Here is a 22,816-nt window from a genome sequence, read left to right on the forward strand (position 1 = left end):
ACTACCAAATGTAAAATATAAAGCTAGTGGGAAGCAGCCGCATAGCACAGGGAGATCAGCTCAGTGCTTTGTGACCACCTAGAGGGGTAGGATAGGGAGGGTGGGAAGGAGACGCAAGAGGGAGGGGATATGGGGATATATGTATACGTATAGCTGATTCACTTTGTTATATAGCAGAAACTAATACACCATGTACAGCAATTATATTCCAATAAAGATGTTTTTAAAAATTAAAATAAAATAAAATGAAGGAGATAAATAAAATTCTTTTTAATACTCCGTATTCTGCAGACACTTTCTTTTTCATCATGGTGAGATCTACATATACTAATTTCAGTTCCCTCAAACCGAACAAGCCAGTTCATTCAGCCCTTGACAAAGGTAACTGATTTGAGCACAACAGTTCTCTTCTCTTGGGCTCTCGTCAGTTCTATATGATCCTACCATAGTAATTGCTTTACAGATAAACAGAGCACAAAAAATGGCTAAGCTTTCGAGTTTCCCAGAATTTCAAATACCTTGAAGTTCCAATTCTGATGTTGCTAATGTATCTTCCCAGGCAACCTCTAATAATGTGTTAAGTAAATATTTGGTGATTGAATGTTGAAGGAAAGTTTGTAAGTGAGGTGAACTGAGTGGATATGTGTATCTACATTTTCCCTGTGGATATAATTTCGTAGCCTAACTGAGCCAGTTAAACAAACAAGTAATATGATTCCACCTGAAATTCTCTTTCCTCTGCACTAAACTATTTACCTTTTTAAGAAAGTAATTAAAAAGAAACCATGTGCCCTGACCCAGTCACCCTTCCTTAGTATATATTCCATGCAACTAGTCCTAGAAAATGTCCTAGTTGCTTGAAGAAATAATCATGGTAACATTCATAGTGGTAAAATTTTTGCCATCGGTCATAAAAATTCTTACATTTGTACATCAATTTCTAGAGGGAAAACAGATCAGACAGGGGTAAACCTAAGATAGTAAGTTAGTTTCTAGAGTAGATATTTGTACTTAAGCATTTTGAAGAAAGAGTCTCTGATAATGTTTATGATCTCTTGCTATTGGTATTCTTCAGGAATACCTTGTTTTGCAAGCATGCATAAATTAAGCACTTCTGTACTTGAGACATTATCTCAATGGATTCTTACGTAACCATATAAAAAAATCAAGGCCGGAATCAGTTACCCCATTTTAAGGATGAACAAACTCAGAGAAATCAATTAACTTCTCAAAGCCACATAACAAAGTCAGTTCCACTGACTCAAGCCCTATTCTACACCACTACTCCTCACGTACCTACGGACACACATATCAGACACACCTCCTCCACTTGCCTCTCTTTTCATGTGTTCACATATTCTGCAGTGCATCTTCACTTTATTTTCTAGTGCTGAAGTGAAGATAAGAATAGACAGGTGGACAGTAGACATAGTGTGCTTTCTGGAATGGTATTTAATCGTGTGCTCAAACATGTTTTAGCCAATAATGCTTAATTTTTGATCTTTAAAATTGCTATATGTGTGAACAATAATAATAGCAATTCATAGTAAAATACCATTTCACTTGCAATATTTGCTCTTAAATGCTCTGACAACATGCATCAACTTGAGTAATCATCTCCCTATCACAGTTTTGCTCCCACCAAATTAACTTTCACATTGTGAAACTCTGGTCTCACTTTCCATTTCTAAAACTTCCCAATGGCTCTCTATTGTCCTCAGGATAAAGAATAAACTCCTTAGGATGATCTTCCACCCAGCTATGAACTAATCATCCTTTCCTCTCCAAACCCCTTCTCCAATGCTCTCCTTTCTCTTTCCAGCTAAAATGAACAACTTTGCAGTTACCCAGGATAGCCCATAGCATTTTACATCACCATGCCTTTGCCTATAATCTCCCTTCTTTCTAAAAGGTCTTTTTGTGCCTTTTCTATCTGAAAACTCTACTCTTTCTTCAAACCCAGTTCAAGCATCTGTAAAACTCCTTGAGCATCTTCCTGCTCCTCCACAAAACAGGGTTGATGATTCTCTCCTTTGTGCATATCTAGATTCGAGTTAACTATGAGGTTCTATGTTGGCACCTGTCACAGGATTTTGTCATCAGTTGTTTGTGTGTATCCTTCCATGTTTTATCTTATTGCCCCTGTTCTTAGCACAATACATAGCAAAATATTGCAGGTGCTCAATAAATGTTTACCGAATGATCAATAAATGCATGAATACCCGTTTAACAGATGGGTATTCTAAGGAAACATACAGGTAGCTAATAAAACAGAAACTCTTGATTTTTTTCAAGGGCACAACCATCTGAAGATGAAATGTTACCTTATCTGGTCCTTCCTGTACCCTGTTCTAACTAATATTAATGAAGGATTACCAAGGATCTCAAACATATGACCTCAGTATATAATGATATAGTTACTTAGAACCTTATACCTAATGAGAATAGAAAAGGAGATTTATTCATCTTAAGCAAAATTCTAGTGCCATCTCTTCTGCCCTTGAGCAAGACTTGTAATCTTGTGCATTTTTGTTGCTGATACACTTTTCATACCCCCTCTTCAGTTCTGCATCTTTAAAAATATTGATAAAATAGCAAGATGAAACAAAGGGAAACTCCAGTGTTTTGAGGCAAATATGGATCCTTTGGATAATGAATGACCTTTTTCACTCCAGACTCAGTCCTCTGAACACCACTTACATAGTAAGAAATGCAATCACGAAATCTGAAGAACCTCATTTAGACATAGTATGAAAGGTTATGATTTTGAAAAATAAAATCTAAACAAAAGCTTGAAAAAACTAAAAGAAATGGATCTAGCACCTAGTTCACTAATTTTATAATTGAATGCCTATTTTAAGTATTCTTTTTTGATCATTTACTTACAAATTCATATAACAATATGGGAGATTCTTCAGAAATGTTGTGGACATTGTGTGGGTTATAATGCAAATATAACCAGAAATATAAATATTTCAGAAATATTTATATACATATATATTTGAGGAAAGAAATATTTTAAATAACAACTTCCGAGTTTGTAATTTCCACAGCTGTATCTCATAAAAATGTAAATTTTTGGTCAGAAGTTTTCCCCCAATTTAGAGGTCACATTCTCAAATTCTGCCAGCTTTTCTCTGTCACCCTAAGCTCATATAAATCAGATGAGTAGCATGACTAAAATATTTGAATTGCTTTCTTATTATAGGCATGATCATGCACTCACCAGATCATGGATTATTCGGTTTTGCAAATACAGGTGGAAATCATTCAATAGGTCACTTTTTTCAAATGACCTCCTCCCACATCCATCACTAATACCCCTTCAAGTTAATTTACACCGAACTTTCCTCTGCAGAATGATGTTTTCTTCTTTATCATTTTTCTATGTCTCCTTTAGATCTTCCAGAAATAGAGGACTTTTTATATGATTTTGTTTATATGTACATTTATAAGACATAAACAATAGTTTCTCTTGGTGCAGAGAAAAGACCTGGATTAAATATTATTTTTACCGCTAAATAGTTGAGTGGCCATAAGCAAGTTATTTAACTTTTCTGAAACTCGGTTTCTCAATGGTAAAATTTATGATTTAAAGAGATGATGTATATAAAATTTGGGGTACAAAATAAGAACACAATGATCTTAGTCCTCTTTCAAGATAGAATAATTTTCTATATGTACAATTGATAATAGGAGGAAAGAGAAATAATGTGCTCTGAGTTCAGTATAATATATGGTTTAGAACTTTAAGTGAACTGTCTTAAAGTGAACATTATTTACTTGATGGATGAAGTGGCTGCCTTAGAGTTATTAATACCTATTAGAATACATGTTTCAGAAACAAAAACATTCTTATAAAAATTGCTATTATACTGACAGGATAATTGACTGTTTAAAATATGATCCATCTGCTATTTGCATTTCACAAAGTAGTGTAAGCAATTACATTATATTCTTTGGCTAATCCTATACTAATCATTGACTAAATCTTAGTTTCTCATCTAAACTGGAATTAAGTTATACAAATATAAAAAGGAAACTCAATAATGGTAAGTTTCAGTCTCTTTTTGGCTGAGAACTTATCAAAAATATTATTTAATTCAGTAGTTGGAGATGGTATCTGTGATCATAAAGACTCAGTTCAGAAATCTGAAGTATTATTTTCAAATACGACTGCGTCACAAAATGTTAGAACAATAATAATTTGCCTTTCATTAGAGCTTTCACCATGATGACCTCAAGAGGATAGAATTTGGAAGCAGAAGATAAATTTCCTTCTCAAGACTAAATTTACTAGCTGTGTAATCCTGGAAAGCTACTTAACCTTTCTGAGCCTCAGAAGTCTCATTTATAAGAATGGGAATAATCTATATCCTGCTCTCTTCACAGGGCTTTGAGGAACAAATGAGATAATGCACATAAAAGCACTCAGAAGACTCTGAAACACTAAAACAGGAAGGAAGAAACGAGGCAGAGATAGTGGCTCCCTTCTTTGAGTTCCCATAGCAGGCTATTCACTGCCCTCCATAGTATTATAATTATCTGCTCTCATGGCCTGAAAGTGAAACTATGGCAAGAGGAGGGTAGAAACCTGGGGTCTATGAAGCTCTAGACTAAATCATCTGCTCTCAGCAGTCAGGTAAACCTGGTTGAAATAAATTATTTAACCAGAAATAGTGTTATTTTTGTGATATTCTGTAATGTCCAACTTCTACCAGGCAACTAACAAAGGAGATATACAGGGGAAAAAAGGGCAGCTAACCAAGAGTTTGTCCTGGCTGATGGGGTTAACACCTCTGCTTCAAGAAGGTGTTGAAAGGGGTAAGCTCATGGTTTTTACATCCCAGGCAACAGACAAGGTTAATGGCAGCAGAGTAGTCCACTGCTCACCATAAAAATCCCTGAGCAAGAATGAGAGATTGGTCCAAGTTTCGAGTAGTAAAGGATTCTTACATTTATAGGCTAAGATAAATTGGTGAGGCTTAGTGGGAGACATTGCCTCAGGTAATAGTTGTTCTGATGTTACAGGAGAAAGCCTGTTCAATGTAACGTATGTTCTCTCTCCCTCCTTCCCTCTCCAAGAACCAAAGTTTGTATTGAAAAATAATCCTTATTTCTTGATTTGGGACTGAATAGTCAAATTTTCATTATATTAATATCAAGTAAGCAGGACCTACTCAAATACACTCTCTTGATAAAAGGGTAAGTTCATTATTACACCTGTTGTTTTGCACTGGCAAAAGATTTCAAATATCTCCCTCCATCGTCCTCAAAAAACAAACAAACAGAAACTATCTGAGGCAAAGCCATTGTTTATATACTGTATTTGTGTGTACCCACCACTGTTCTTACTTCTAACAAGGAGTGTCTGTCTGCCAACATTTTCAGATTTAGCAGCAGGGCTCTTCTTGACAGACTATGAGAGGGGTCCACAGAAGAAAATCCATCATCTGATTAAGGCTTTCAGGCAAATTAAAACTCTCTGAACAGGATCCTCTTTCCTTCACTTACATTTCAGTGAACAGAAAGCAGATTATCTCTCCAGACAATTATCAACTCTAAAAGTGCTTGTGGTTTTAAGACTTTGGCAGAACTTGTTGAAAACGTCATCACCATAATACACTTGTACAAGCTCCAATTTCAGTGGCTCTTTTGTATCACATGATGCATGATGAAATTTATGAAGGCCTGTTATCCCCCCTAAGGCTCATTTCTTTTTTTTTTTTTTTTTTTTTTTTTGCTGTACGCAGGCCTCTCACTGCTGTGGCCTCTCCCGTTGCGGAGCACAGGCTCCGCGGCCATGGCTCGCGGGCCCAGCCGCTCCGCGGCATGTGGGATCTTCCGGGATCGGGGCACGAACCCGTGTCCCCTGCATCGGCAGGCGGACTCTCAACCACTGCGCCACCAGGGGAGCCCTTCTTTTTTGTTGTTGTTGTTCCACAGAGCCCATCTGCAAACATTTTATTTCAGCCTAAAATAAATCCTGGGTCTTTAAAAGTCAATTTTTGAAGGCAGACTCATGTTACTATCTTTCGCAGAAGATGAGGGATGGGGGTAGGAGTTTCTAGAAGCATGTAAAAATGTTTTAAAATCCTACCATATTTTTGCAGATAGATACAAATATATTTTCTCTAAACAGTTTTCTTTTCAATGTTTTTCTAGTAGCCCAAGTTATATATGACTACATGTCCTTTCCATTACCTTCACAAGAGATAACCATTGCTAAAATGTTATTGAATTTTATTTTCTATATTTATGTATATCCTGTGTCAGAGTTTTTATTTATAGCCAAATATGATTTCAAGATTATAAAATTATTCTCCTATACTTTTTTTTTTTTTTTTTTTTGTGGTACGTGGGCCTCTCACTGTTGTGGCCTCTCCTGTTGCAGAGCACAGGCTCCGGACGCGCAGGCCCAGTGGCCATGGCTCACGGGCCTAGCCGCTCCACGGCATGTGGGATCTTCCCGGACTGGGGCATGAACCCGTGTCCCCTGCATCGGCAGGCGGGCTCTCAACCACTGTGCCACGAGGGAAGCCCATTCTCCTATACCTTTTCTAAGACAGTATAGTTTTTTGTGTTTAGAATTTTAATCTACCTGAAATTTGTTTTCAATGATACGAAAGGAATATTCTTTTTATTTTTTCCAAATGGGTATAATAAAATAGTCTCTTCTTCCTTTACTGATTTGAAGTGCCACATTTATCATATAAACATCATAGATGGGATGAAGGGCATGATCTGCACCCTATTCTGCTCCATTGGTCTATTTATCTATCCCTCTACTGATACTATATGGGTGTTAACTTCTTGGGTTTTTGTACTATATCTTTCTATCTACTAGGGAAAATCTCTAACCATTTTGACAGATAACTCCTAATAAATTTTCCAGCAGAGATGAATTATCCCAGGTTGAACTAAGGCCTGGGAAGTGTTAGGAAACAGAAGGTAGAAAAAGGACCCCTGGGGTCCAAGGATCTTTCTCCCTCAATAAACAGAATTTGGTGGGTTGACTATATTTTCCAGTGACCTTTCTGTAGGAGGTGTCCAGGACTATGCCCAATCCCCTAGGAGATGGCAGGTAACAGAGAATCTGCACAGGCAGGAAAGTATTCTCAAGCAGATTCAGTCCCTGCCTTTGAGGAGCACATAGCATAGCAGGGAAAGGCACCCAGATAGAAAAGGTTCTCATTCCAACTAGAAGTTGAATGAGAGGTTAAAAGCCCTATCACCATCACCTGAGGTAAAAGCAAAAGATCCTTATCAGTGAATAATTCATTTAACTAATGGGATACATATATGATTTTCAGGAAACTTTGAGCAGGGAGATGGCAGAAAGTAACTAGAACTCTGTCCATTGAGTATGTTAGCAAACCTGAAATGAAAGCTTCTTCATTTACTTCTCACCATGTATTCCTCCATGGAAGCAAATTGGTTTTTGTAGAAAGGGATCCTTGTTAAAATAATGTTATTAAATGTTTATTATGTACCAGAAACACACCTAAACATAAGTGTGTGTGTGTATATATGTAATTTTTAATTTTAGAATTTATTATTTTATTTTACATGTCTGTATATCTTTGTGTGTGTATGTGTGTGTGTCTGTGTGTGTATACATCTTCATTTATTCATGACAAGCACCCTGGGAGGAAGCTATTACGACTTTCATTTCACATCTGAAGACACTGAGGCTCAGCTACACAGCATCATCACTCTACTTAGAGGACCTTAGGTATTTACTGCACTCCTCTAAGCCTCAGACTCCTCATAGAGAAAACACGGGATCTATGCAAAGGACAGTCATGAGCACTTTATGAGATAATGGGTATAAAACATGTAGCACAGGGCCTGGGCACATAGAAAGTGCTCAACAGCTAATAACTGCTCAGGTCACACAACTATTAAAGGACCAAACAGAGTCTATGTGTATAAAGTGATTCCCCCTTGGGCTCAAATCAAACACTAAATACTTATTAGATTAGTTTTTTTTTTTAACCATCTCCTGCAGGAAGAACAAAAAAGGTACTTTAGTAGAAAGAAAGGTAAGTTTATCCCAAAAGAAAATAATTTAAAATATAAGCTCATTATGAAACAAATGTAACAGATTTTTACTCTAGCACTTCAACAGCTCAGCTTTCACCGTCCAAGCCATCTAATCAGGTGAGCAGGTTTCCAGACCCCAGATTTCTGACAGAAGCACTAAAAATTACTCAATTTTGCTAGCATACTTGGCCCTACCTGAGCCCACATTCAAACTCAGAAGCCTGTGCTGATCCAAATGGATACAGCCTCTGCACCCCACAGACCATCCCCACCTCTTACCCCACGGACAACTGCAGTGGCTCAGAGATGGCCCAAACATCCCAGGGGCTCAGGCATGGCTTTTGCAGCTGAGCCCAGCCAGGATCCATTCACATCTGAAAAGGGACTGTGTGAGGTTATCCAGAAGGGCATGACCAGGTCAGGTCGGAACGTTATAACATGGGGCCAGAGTAGGCATTCAGTAAGTACTTGCTAGTTAATTGACTTAAGTGGCAAGTGAAAGCTTGGACCCAGAACTCCATTCTTCCATTCTCTAAAGCAAGAGGCCTGAAGACAGTCATAACATTTTAAATTGTTCATTTTGAGCTGGGAATCTTTCTAATGATCTTCTTATCTAAATCTACAAAGAGGTGAGATCGAATCAGATCTGTTCGTATATCAACACACTAAAAATGACTGGCCCAAAAGAGTGACAGTGAGAGGGAAGGGTTGGCATGAGATTAAAATGTTATCCCACTGAGATTTGGAAAGGTTTCACAGAGAAACTGCATCTAACCACTTTCATTCTTCCTCTTATTCCTCTTCCCTCTCTCTCTTGTTTGGTGCTAGAAGGTCATAGTGACAGTCAGTTGAGAGGGTAGAAAGGAGAATGGATTTTTCAAGAAGAGTGGGTGGAACAATTTTATCTGTCCTTTTGTCCCTCCCTCTTTTCTCCCCTTCATAAACTCACTATGCCATTCAAATAGAACATCAGTTTGGTTGACATTGGATTTAAGAAAAGGAGGAGCTCTTCAAATTTTTAAAATTTTCAATTTTCAAAAAGGGATACTTTTCTCTGTTTTATATTTATAATTTTAGTTTCTGTCATAACATATAGCATAATCACATTAAGATTTGTTTTGGAAAATTAAAAGAAAAAGATTACCTATTGTCCAACTACTTGGAAACAATAATAGCTGATATTTATTGAGAATTTTCTATGTGCCAGGCACTTCACCAAGAGCTTTATGCATTAGCTTTTTTAATCCTCACAGCAACATTGTGAAGTAAGCACTGTTATCTCCCATCTTTAGTTGAAATTAAGGCACAGAGTACTTGAGTAACTTGCCCAGAGTCACACAGCTGATAACTGGTAAAAATAGTATTCAAACCCAGAAGTCTGATTCCAATGCCCATGCCCTCAACCACCTTACTTTCATCTAATACTTTAATTACTTTTTAAAATACAGTTAAAATCATACTGCACTTACAGTTTTGGAGCAGACTAGTACACTCTTTTTCCCCAGAACAGGGAGATTTCCTAGTCCTTATTTGAATGAAAGAAAAGGCAAGTCTATTAACTTTATTTCAAATTTTCTATGATGTTGCATGAGCTATTAAAAAACAAAGAACATAAGATTAGTGACCAAAAGTAAATTACTTCAAAATTTTGCCTAGGAAGCATAAAAAAATGGTACAGTCTAGAATGGAGAAGAGGATGATATCTCATGAATCACCTTCTGATGGGTCTTTATTTATTTTAATTTTTAATTTTTATTCTATTTTAAGTGTTATATTCCATTTATAGTAATTATAAAATATTGGTTTTATTTACTGTTTTGTACAATATATCCTTGTAGCTTATTTTATAATAGCTTGTAAGTCTTAATCCTCTACCCCTATATTGCTCCTCCCTCCTTCCCTCTCCCCACTGGTAACAAGTAGTTTGTTCTCTATATCTGTGAGTCTGCTTCTTTTTTTATTATATTCACTAGTTTGTTGTATTTTTTAGATTCCACATATAAGTGATATCATTCAGTATTTGTCTTTGTCTTATTTCACTTAGCATAATGCCTTCCAAGTCCATCCATGATGCTGCAAATGGCAAAATTTCATTACTTTTTATGGCTGAGTAGTATTCCATTGTATATATCTACCACATCATCTTTATCCATTCATCCATTGATGGACACTTAGATTGCTTCCATATCTTGGCAATTGTAAGTAATGTTGCTATGAACATTGGGGTACATGTGTCTTTTTGAATTAGTTTCTTTCGGATATATAACCAGGAGTGGAACTGCTGGGTCATATGGTAGCTCTATTTTTGGTTTTTGAGAAACCTCCATACTGTTTTCCACAGTGGCTGCACCAATTTACATTTGATGGGTCTTTATTTAAAGTAATTCTCACAGTCAGTTCCACATATCTAAAAACTATCAGAGAAAACTCTCCAACTTCCCCATATATAATCAATATGCAATGGTTAAAATCAATAAAAATTCATTTGAAGAGTCGGCATATTTATTGGCCTGCCAAAAGCAAGAGCTGATTGTTAAGTTTCATACCCTTTGTTGTCTAATTGCACTGATTGCCAGGTGTTCATTGCTTTTCCCTTTTTCAGAGCTCACTCCTTTTCTAGAACCATCAACTCTACCCAGGGAGCTTCAAGATATGCCAATGGAGCTCATGGCCTCCACTTCCTCCAAAAATACTTCCTGTGCTCAGCCCTGGATCTTCCTTGGAGGAGGTAGCACCCCCTATCTCTCCTTGCATTAGACCAGTTTTCCCAAAGAAACCCACATTGAAAATAGCAGCTCTTAGTCGGTCTTTCCCGTGAGTACAAAGAGGCCATCCAGCATGAATTTATACAGTGGACCCTTGAATTTACGTATAACTTATAGTCAGCCTTCCTTATCTGAGATTCCTCCACACCCCAAGATTCAATCAACCATGGACCATGTAGTACCATAAAGTATTTACTATTGAAAAATATCCACATAAACGTGGACCGACCACAGTTCAAACCCATGTTATCAAGAATCATCTGTAGTCTTGTGACTCTATCAAAGGTTGAAGGGCAGCTTGGCCTCTGGGGGAGAGTGCTGGTACCTGGGCGCTAAGTTCGACTTTAAGGCATTATCCCTTCCCTGCTACAGGCAAATCTCTTAACTTCTTTGGTCATAGTCACTGCTCTGAAAAATAAAGACATTGATTCAAACAGTGCTTTCCTGTGACACCCTGGGGCTCTGATGTAGGGTATCAGGTCTGCCAGTCGGCAGGCTGCAAAGATCAGACCAAGCATCTCCCTATGTCCTAGCTTCATTCAGAGCAACTCTGCCTTTATCTTTTTATATTTGGGAACTCTATATAAACTTAGCTTGAAAAAAGGATTCTGCAGCTAATTTTCTTTGTAAAAATTACTGGATGACATAATTCCTAAAGTCTGTTTCAGTCCTATGTGATTTTTTAAAATAATAACCCCATTGAAGTTTGTATATGTCTATGCAAGGGTAAGAGAGTGCATCCACCTCAGATCTGTAGCATACATTATTTTCTAGAAAACTTTTTTTTTTTTGCTTTTTGGTTTTACTGGCAATATTTATGGAGGGTCTGAATTATCTTAATCACACCAGCAGGTATAGATCTAGTTCAGGGTACATAATGCACCATCTCTCACTCTCAGCCCTTAAGCAAAGTATTTCTGAAGGCATAGATGGACCACATTATTTCAGACTCTGGGAAACCAAGAGTTCTAGGTGGAACACTGATCAGCCTCTGCCTCCCCCAATGGACTGATCACATCTGTTTTCCTAAGACAGGTGTTCATTGAGGACACAGACATCATTTAATGTTGATACTTATCTCAGACTCTCTTAAGGAATGACACATATGTGAAATACATCAAAATTAGGAGAGCTTGATACTCAAATTGCTGGAAAGGGATAGTTGGATTTGCAATTTTCATGTTATGTTGGCACCAGCCATGAAGGATTCCATGATGGTCTGTGTGTATTTTTCATGAAAACAGATGTTAGTAGAGAAGAACTTTTTTTAAAGTGTAATATCTGTCAGCCTAAGATCTGGTAAATACTATAGTCTATATGTAGTCCATGTGTTTTGGCAAACTCATTGTTCGTGCCTGCATAATTTGTTTCATTTAAGTCACTCCCAAACTGTGGTACATAGACCGTCTATATTAGTATCATGGTGGGGAGGTATTTTTAAAAAGTGAAGGTTTCTGCTGAAACAGAATCTCTTTAAGAAGAACCTGTATTGTTGGCATGCTCTCTGGAGCTTCTAATGCACAGCAAAGTCATTTTCTTTTGTGTGTGACTCCTTTGCTGTAATATGGTCTCAGAATACATCATTTGCATATTCCAAATGTTTTAGCCACCAAAGGTATAAGGTTGGCAAGTCCTTTTGCCATTTAATTTCTTTTCTTAAAATGAATTAGGGACAGTGGGGTGAGGTTGAGGTGGAGGTTGCTGTAGATGATCTCTAGGGTCCCTGCCAATTTGAACACACTCTATTCCTGATGCTATTTGGGGTAATTTAAGCTTAAAGCCCAGAACAGTTTATTACTTTAGGTACTTTTCAGTTAGAGCTAATATCCATTATATGGCACATATTCAACCTGAATAAAAAGAAACTTTAATAAAAATATTTATGTTCATATTCATGATGTCTGAAATGGAAAATGATACATCTGGGAACAAGTTCCAGAAATGAAAAAAGTGTCTAATAAAATAAGCAAACCAATAAGAAGCCGTATATCACTTGACTCAGTTCCTCCTAGAGGGGCAATCAAATGAGATGTCTTGAAATTCACAATTAAATATACTATAGAGTCTAACCAGAGAATACTGCATCAAAAGATGTGATTTGGTCCTTTATAAGTCTGAGTTTTTACTGGCTAATTTAAGGTTTCTAAACTGGTTTCTAAGTAGTTTTTTTGCCTCACTGATCTGAATTTTTCCCACTGATATCTACTCTAAAAACTAGATGGTGACAAACTTTTATTCTGTTGATTTTGACCGATGGTTATTTAATGTCTATAGTGGGTCATGTTCTACTTCCTAAAATACCTTTGATCATCTTCTTCTATTTCCAACATCTCAGTCATAGATAGGGCCTTTAACTTCCCTGGCCTGTGCCATTGCCATGTCCTCCCAACGGGTCACCCTGCTTCAATACATCTACCACTGTAATTTCCTAAAATGCAAATCTGATTATGTCACTCTTCTGCCTAAAACTCTTTACTGGCTACTCATTACCTGTTGGGATAAGGTCGAACCTCTTGGACATGGCATACCAGACTATTCATTACCTGGCTGAGCCTGTATCTTTTGTAAAGCCTTACCTCCAGAGGCACTGAAATTCCAATCATGCCAAATTCTTTAAGAACTATGACTTTGAAGAGGCTGTTCTCTCCTTCTGGAAGGCCCTCCTCCCTTCCTCCTTATGTACCCAATATGCCTGGCATGTTTGATCAACAGCAGGAAGGCCACTGAGGCAAGAGCAAAGTAAGCAAGGGGAAGAATATTAGGAGATAAGGTGGGAAGTAGGAAATAGGGCAGATCATATAGCACCTTATACCCTGAGTGAAATGGAATGTCATTAGGATTGTAGCAAAAATGTGGCATGATCTGTATTGTATTTTAACCTAGAGCTCACTCTGGCTGCTGTGGTAAGAATGGTCTGTGTCTGCAGGAGTGGGAAAATGTGAAAACAGCAGAAGCAGAGAGATCAATTTGGAAGAATTACACTAACCTGAACAAGAAATTAGTGTAGAAACAGTGGAGATAGTGGGAAGTAGCCAGATTGGATATATTATGAAACTAGAGCCAATAGTATTTGCTGATGAATTCATACAGAGTGTGACAAAAGGAAGAAATCAAGGGTGACCCCCAAGTTTGGGGTCAGAGCAGTTGGAAAAATGGAGTAGCTATTTGTTGAAACACAATAGGAGGAACACTCTTGCAGGGGATGGTAGCAAATTAAAAGTTCAGTCTTGGGGGAGTTGAATTTCAAGTGGCTATTAGACATTCAAGTGGGAATGCATTGTAGGCAGTTGGATGTATGAGTCTGGAATTTAAGGGGGAGGTTGCATCTAAAGAAATTAACTTGGAAGTTGTCAACAAAAAAGACATTATTTATAAGAGTATAAATATAAAAGAGGAATGTCAGCACACAAAAACCCTTAAAAAGTGAGATGACAGAATAAATGAATGAATGAATTATACTGATTGAGATACCAACTTGCAGAGTGAAGCAAATAATACAAAAATCTCATATCAGTATCATTCAAAGAATTTCATTTTTTACTTTCTCTAATGAAAAGCTTGTTGGCAACTCTCATTTCCAAGAACATACCATTAATGAAGTTACTTATTAAGCTAATATAGACATAGTGAATACAAATATCTGTTTGAATATGTTGAATTACTGGTGTCCTCTTATTCTGTACCTTAGTGGCCATATATTTGCAAAAAGAAACAAATCAATACATCAATATGATGAGGCTGTCAAGTTTTAGATGGATATCACAGCTACAAGAGGTGTTTGGGCACATTAAAAATTCCTCACATCCTCACGATTGTTTATAGTTTACAATGTGCTTTATCATCCATTATCTCTAACTTTGAGCTACGTGACATCCATACACTAGGCATATGGGCATTACTGTCCCCTACTTAAATATGAAGAAACTAAGGCTCAGGAGGCAAAGTCATTTACATGAGTTGATGAATGAGTACTCTGGGCTTGAATCCTTGTGATCCAATGAGTGCCCACTCCACTTCTGCATGTCTCCTTCCTGATCAAGGTTTGCCCCATCCTTAGCTGCAGCCCAATAAAACTTTCACAGGATGGCAAGCAGCATGATTCCTTTTGCATTTCATAGAAAAGACTGAGAAAATAACTGGTCTTTACTGGATACCATTTAGCAGGTCAGCAGCTCTGCATATGTCACAGAACTGTGTTTCATCACCTGAAACACCCTCAGGCATGCAATCCGGGGCTTTTCAAAGCAGCACTAGGGAGGAGAACGATGACCCTGAAATGTGTCAGGACTCACCTACCACTCAGCCACCTCGCCCCTCTCAGTCTTTGCCTCCTTTGCACTTGGAGTTGAATCCTCAGATGCCAAGGCATACATTTGCTCCCACTTGGATCTGACATCTCTCCAGCATTAGCCTCCCATCTTGGACCCCTCCCCTTTATGAACTAAGTTTCTAAGTCCTACTCACACACTCCCCTGCATCCAGATACAGATAACCTACTTTAATTTTAATAACCTCTCCTCAACAACAACAGTGCAGAATAAGAGCATATACCATTGATTTTACACTCACTACACACTTAGTCTTTATCCATGTTATCTAAGCTGCATGGCAATCCTAACCAGAAGACATTATTTTACAAATGAGGAAACAAACTCAGAATGACATGACCAAACTCCTATGATCACATACCTGCTATTAATTGGAAGAATTAAGATGTGAATCCAAGTCTTCATTACTCCCAAATCCAAGCTCTTTCTTTAACTACTGTCTCGCCACTCATGACCCTGTTTCACTCTCCGTAAGACAACATCAACACAAGCTAAATTATAGTCTATTTTTCCCTCTGGATGAGGTTAATTGCTTCTTGTTTCTGCCTTAAAAGATCCAACAAAAATTTCCACCGTCTTCTCCCTTCTTTATCTCCATGTCCCCACCACCACCACCCTGGGGATTGTTAAAACCTTGTTAGAACTAGTGAAGTCCAGGAATGAACCAAGTATCTTTACAAAAGCCATATTGAAAGAAACTTCCATGTGTCTAAAATACAGAAAATTCAATTTTGAATCAGGCTCTAAACTGTTTCTCAAACAGCTCCCATAAATCTGTACCAAAATCAAAAGAAATGATTTATAATAGAAGCTCTTTCAGTTAACACATCTATCCCATTGTTTGCCTCAAACCAAAGTTTCTACGTGGCACATGGCTGGAGAGGAGAGAAGAGGGTCAGTTGGGTTTCCATCCTGAGGCTCAGTCTTCACAGGTGTGCCTGCCGTTACTCTCCACACAGATGCCAGACATCATGGGGGTACTTATAAAGAAACAGGGTTAGTCACATAGTCTCAAGCTACCTGCTTTAAATGGGCATCATGGGGAGGAGTCTGAGTCACTAGTTGACATTCTCATGCCTCTTGCCCATAATGGATTTTTATCACATCATAAAGGAGCTCCTCAGCCAGTTGGAAATCATTGCCTTGCTGAATCAATTATAATTGCAGGGCACTCTGGAATGTTCTGTTGATTGAGATGTTAATAGGTACAAAGATACACAATGTGCAGCTCAATAACCATTCCATTAACGTCTAATTTGAAGTTTATTTCCAATATCATCATTATGAAGGAGAAAATAACCCATAGGACACAGCACTGGGGAAAGTGTGCAGGCAACTGAAAGCCACTTGCCTCTCCCCAGCTTCATACCTCATGAAATGTGCACGACACTGAGTTTGCACAGTCAGGCCCACTGAATAATCAAAGGGAAAGTTTCAACTGAGATAAAATTGACGTGCAAAGCATGAGAGGGGACAAAGTCACATTGTCATTTCTATTACCAACGTAGTGACACAACAAACACAGCATTCACCACGAATTGCATTAAGACTCCTGAAGCAGAAATATTGGAGGTGCTGGAGTACCACCGTGTCAGGAATTTCACATTAATGTATTTGAATAATATGCCATTCTCTACTCATTCTCCAGACTGCCATGGGTTGTGTTTTACATGGTATGGGTAAGGTATTTAGACACTGGTTTTCATCTTTCCCTCTCTGACTGAGCTATACTAACTGACCCTGTTTATAATCTCTTGGCTGAAATCCTGTCTTTTGTGTTGGCTCTGCAATATTCCAAATGTTAAAATCTGGGGGGAAGAGGAATGGCAGGAAAATCAAATCATGAAGCCTTAACAAGAACTCAGATGCTTAAACTTCTAGAGGGACAGTAGTTTGATGACAAGGAATCTGTAGAAATACAGGACAACAGACAAGGTATGAAGACCTCAAGTTTCTAATTAGAGTCTGACACCAGCCTCAAAATCTCTACAGAGTACACAGTCATGAGCTCAGATTATCTGACCTTTTAGCTACACTGTCTCCACCTAAACCCAGAGAATAGCTCCAGGTAAAAAAGGGATTGGTGAGATGAGCTTGGGATTTATAGAGGACTCTGGATTTGAGTCCAGTCAAGTGATAACTACTCAGGGGCACTTTTCTGAGATGCAAATTATAGATAATTAATGTCTGAAAGCACTACAGAATATAAATTGGTAAATAGAGGTAGAGTGATCAGACTTCTTACGAATGTGATAGATGTTCTCTTTATTCATTCATTTGTTCATTCATTCATTCAAGTAAGGAAACTTATCCAGGGAATACACATCAATAATAAGTCAGACAGCTGGTGAGGCAGAGATGAAAAGAAAAAGCTATGATTACAGTAGAGTTTACTCATCGATCAGAAGAGAGAGGGAGGCGTTAAAGGAAGGGAAGAACCAACATGAAATTGGTGATACTTGAACCGTGTTTCCAAGGTGTAATGTCAATCTGTCAGTGGATACAATGGAAAAGGCTAGAGTCAGAGGGAGCAGCCCAAGCAGGAGGAAGGGGTTAGAGCATGTGCCCAGGGAATCTCATTTGATCCAAGGTATGCAGGGCCATGTTGAAGTTAAGCACAACTGGGGAAAGATGAAATCCTGAGGGTCTTGTGAGGCATGTTAAGGAGTGTGTACAATTTCCTCTAAGTCAGTTCTTCTCAATTCTGGCTGCACCTTACACTAGAGGAGCATCTGAAATATACTCAGACCCCATCCTAAGAGATTTGAATTATTTGACCTAGGGAAGGTCCTGAAGTGACAATTCTCAGTGCTAACCAGGTACAGCTGGGGCTGAGCACCACCACACTACAGAGATAAAGTTATGCTGAGGATGTTTGAACAGAGAAATGTCAAGGTCAGTTCTATGTTTTAGAAAGGTGAGTCTAGCAGATGTGTGGAGAACTGATGGAGAGAGGTGGAAACCAAGTAGGAAACTAGTATAGTCTATTAGAGTAGTGGTGTTCAAAGCGTGGCTCACCAAAACTTTAAGGTTTTATGGAGCTTTTGCAAGAGATACAAAACACTTGCCTTCCATTTTTTTAAGAAACTTTTAATTAGTGTTAAAAAGAATAATTGACCACAAAAAATTCCAATGTGATATAGAACAAATTTTAACACATCAGCAAATGTTGAATTTATGTTTCCAATTTAATTTAGTATTCTCCTGAGATTTTTTTTTACATATACATATATCTATTCTTTTTCAGATTCTTTTCCCATATAGGCCATTACAGAGTATTGAGTAGAGTTCTCTCTGCTACACAGTAGGACCTTACTAGTTATCTATTTTATATATAGCAGTGTGTATATGTCAATCTCAGTCTTCCAATTTATTCCCCCCCCCACTTACCCCTGGTAACCATAAATTTGTTTTCTACATCTGTAACCCTATATCTGTTTTGTAGATAAGTTCATTTGTACCCTTTTTTTAGATTCCACATATAAGCGATATCATATGATATTTGTCTTTCTCTGTCTGACTTACTTCACTCAGTAGGACAATCTCTAGGTCCATCCATGTTGCTGCAAATGGCATTATTTCATTCTTTTTTATGGCTGAGTAATATTCCATTATATATATGTACCACATCTTCTTTACCCATTCCTCTGTTGATGGAAATTTAGGTTGCATCCATGTCCTGGCTATTGTAAATAGTGCTGCAGTGAACACTGGGGTGCATGACTCTTTTTGAATTATGGTTTTCTCTGGATATATGCCCAGGAGTGGGATTGCTGGGTCATATGGTAGCTCTATTTTTACTTTTTTAAGGAACCTCCATACAGTTCTCCATAGTGGCTGTACCAATTTACATTCCCACCAACAATGTAGGGGGTTCCCTTTTCTCCACACCCTCTCCAGCATTTATTGTTTGTAGACTTTTTGATGATGGCCATTCTGACTGGTGTGAGGTGATACCTCATTGTAGTTTTGATTTGCATTTCTCTAATAATTAGCGATGTTGAACATATTTACATGTGCTTTTTGGCCATCTGTATGTCTTCTTTGGAGAAATGTCTATTTAGATATTCTGCCCATTTTTTGATTGGGTTTTTTTTTGTTTGGTTGTTTTTGATATTGAGTTGCATGAGCTGTTTGTATATTTTGGAAATTAATCCCTTGTTGGTCACATTGTTTGCAAATATTTTCTCCCATTCTGTGGGTTGTCTTTTCATTTTCTTTATGGTTTCCTTTGCTATGCAAAAGCTTTTAAGTTTAATTAGGTCCCATTTGTTTATTTTTGTTTTTATTTCCATTACTACAGGAGAAGGATCCAAAAAGATATTGCTGCAATTTATGTCAAAGAGTGCTCTGCCTATATTTTCCTCTAGGAGTTTTATAATATCAGGTCTTACATTTAGATCTTTAATCCAATTTGAGCTTATTTTTGTGCATGGTGTTAGAGAATGTTCTAATTTCATTCTTTTACATGTTGCTGTCCAGTCTTCCCAGCACCACTTATTGAAGAGACTATCTTTTCTCCATAGTATATTCTTGCCTCCTTTGTCGTAGATTAATTGACCATAGGTGCATGCATTTAGTTCTGGGCTTTCTATCCTGTTCCACTGATCTATATTTCTGTTTTTGTGCCAGTCCCATACTGTTGAATACTGTAGCTTTGTAGTATAGTCTGAAGTCAGGGAGTCTGATTCCTCCAGCTCCATTTTTGTTTCTCAAGATTGCTTTGGCTATTTGGGGTCTTTTGTGTTTCTATACAAATTAAAAAAAATTTTTGTTCTAGTTCTGTGAAAATGCCATTGGTAATTTGATAGGAATTGCATTGAATAGTAAAGGGATTGCCTCGGGTAGTAAAGATATTACCAGAAAACTAATGGTGCTCATCAATGAATTCAGTAAAGTTGCAGGATACAAAATTAATACATAGAAATCTGTTGCATTTCTATACACTAACAACGAAAGATCAGAAACAGAAATTACGGAAACAACCCCATTTACCATCGCATCATAAAGAATAAAATACCTAGGAATAAACCTACCTTAGGAGGTGAAAGACCTGTACTCCAAAAACTATAAGATGCTGATGAAAGAAATCAAAGATGACACAAACAGATGGAAAGATATAGCATGCTGTTGGATTGGAAGAATCAATGTTGTCAAAATGACTATACTATCCAAGGTAATCTACAGATTCAATGCAATTCCTGAGATCTTTAAAAGGCGAATAACCTGGGATTATATGGCAAGCTGTTTTTTTTAAAAAGGTGGGGAGTGGGGGGATTGAGGAAAAAGTCACCAGGCTACAGGACTTTTTAAAAAAATACTATACAACCAAACCAGAACACACATTGAATGTTAAAAAATGAATGGCCACCCATGACCCCAAATTTCAAATATTTGTGCTCCTCAAACTCATTCTCATACATTGACTTTCTTTTTTCTTGTACATTTACTTTTTAAGAAAATAGTGGCAAAATACATATAAGATAAAATTTACCACTTTAACCATTTTTAAGTGTACAATTTAGTGGTGTTAAGTATATTCTCATGGTTGTGCAAGCAACCTCCAGAACTTTTTCGTTTTGCAACTGAAACTCTATTTCCATTAAACAACAGCTCCATCCTCTCGCAACCACTGTTCTTTCTGTTTCTATGAGTCTGACTACTCTAGATACCTCATAAAAGTGAAATTATACAGAATTTGCCTTCTTGTGACTGGCCTATTTCACTTAACATAATGTCCTCAAGGTTTACTCATGTTATAGCATGTGTTAGAATTTCCTTCCTTCTTAAGGCTGAATAATATTCCATTATATGTATATATATTTGTATGTACACATACATAAATATTTTGTTATTCATTTGTCTGTTGAAGGACATCTGGGTTGCTTTTACCTCTTGTCTATAGTGAAGAGCACTTCTTTGAACATGGAGATACATTGAAGTATTTCTTCAAGACTCTGATTCAGTTCTTTGGGATATATATCCTGAAGTGGGATTGCAGGATCATATGGTAATTTTAATTTTTTAAGGAATACTTTGACTTTAATAAGTTAAAGCTACACATTGGAAAATAAATGTATCCTTATAAAAAACAGCTTTATCTATTTTATAAAATGAAGTTCTACATAAGAATTTATTTAGAAAATTTGGGGGGTGGGAATTTGCTGATTTGGAGAGACAGAGAGTGCGAGAGAGAGAAAGGGAAAAGGAACCACAGGACAGCAACACCAGTAAATTCTGCCATTACCTAAATTTTACATATCAGTAATGAAGGTTCCTATCAGAAGTGGAGAAATAACAGTGGCACTCGCAAGCAATTAGTTGGGACCAGAAAAGAACAAAGGCAACAAAAGGAAGCCATGTGTGGAGTGTGAGAGTATTGTGGAGACAAGACAGACAGTCAGATGTGATCCAGAGAAATTATAAAATTAATTCCAAAATACGAAAGATAAGGCAACAAACAGAGGTTAACTGAATTATCATTCAATACAGAAACATGCTGAAAGAAGTGATTAAACCTGGGGGAAAACACAGTGTAACCCAGAACCATGAATATTTTACAGCATATAGCCAGCAGCACTTTGAAACATCTGAAATCCACATTACTCTTGCCTCATAACTTAAGTTTACCCTATGGTTTTAGTTCACATATGCAAATATAAGTTTAAATGCTTTATGGATTTTTTTAAATGAACTAAAAAAAGTGTAAATGTAATTCACAAATTTGGGTTAAGATCTGATTTTTAAACTTAGAGAAATCCAGAAAATATCATTTTAACTAATACCTGCTAGCATTCCCCTTACTAAATCATTCATCGGATTTGTTAGCAACTAATGATATTCACTTTGAAGTTATTTGCCTTATGAGAAAGTCCATAATCTGGTCCTGTTGCTGGATAACTTATTCGATGAAAAGTAAATCATTTAATAGATCTGATTCCCAGTTAGTAAAATTACTCAGTTTGGTTAGATGATCTCTAAAGCCCAGGCTAGCCTAAGAATTCTGTAAACATGACACATTACACTGATAACTCTAATACAATGGGTGACCAACAGAATCATAAGGTTGACGAAAGCTCATATGTTATCAAATTCAACCCACTTTCTTTACTGATCAGTAATAAAAGAGGCCCTAAAAGATTTCATACCTTGACTGCTGTCAAATACCTTTTTTTTTTTAATGTTTATTTTTTATTTATTTATTTTTTCTTATTAGTCATCCATTTTATACACATCAGTGTATACATGTCAATCCCATTCTCCCAATTCATCACACCACAATGCCCACCCCCTGACTCTTTTCCCCCTTGGTGTCCATTCATTTTTTCTCTACTTCTGTGTCTCAGTTTCTGCTCTGCAAACCGGTTCATCTGTACCATTTTCTTGGTTTCACATATATGCGTTAATATACGATATTTGTTTTTCTCTTTCTGAATTACTTCACTCTGTATGACAGTCTCTAGATGCATCCACGTCTCTACAAATGACCCAAGTTCGTTCATTTTTTATGGCTGAGTAATATTCCATTGTATATATGTACCACATCTTCTTTATCCATTCATCTGTTGATGGGCATTTAGGTTCTTTCCATGACCTGGCTATTGTAAACAGTGCTGCAATGAACATTGGGGTGCATGTGTCTTTGAATTATGGTTTTCTCTGGGTATATGCTCAGTA

This window comes from Mesoplodon densirostris, chromosome 5, assembly GCF_025265405.1.
Source record: "Mesoplodon densirostris isolate mMesDen1 chromosome 5, mMesDen1 primary haplotype, whole genome shotgun sequence".
Classification (NCBI taxonomy): Eukaryota; Metazoa; Chordata; class Mammalia; order Artiodactyla; family Ziphiidae; genus Mesoplodon; species Mesoplodon densirostris.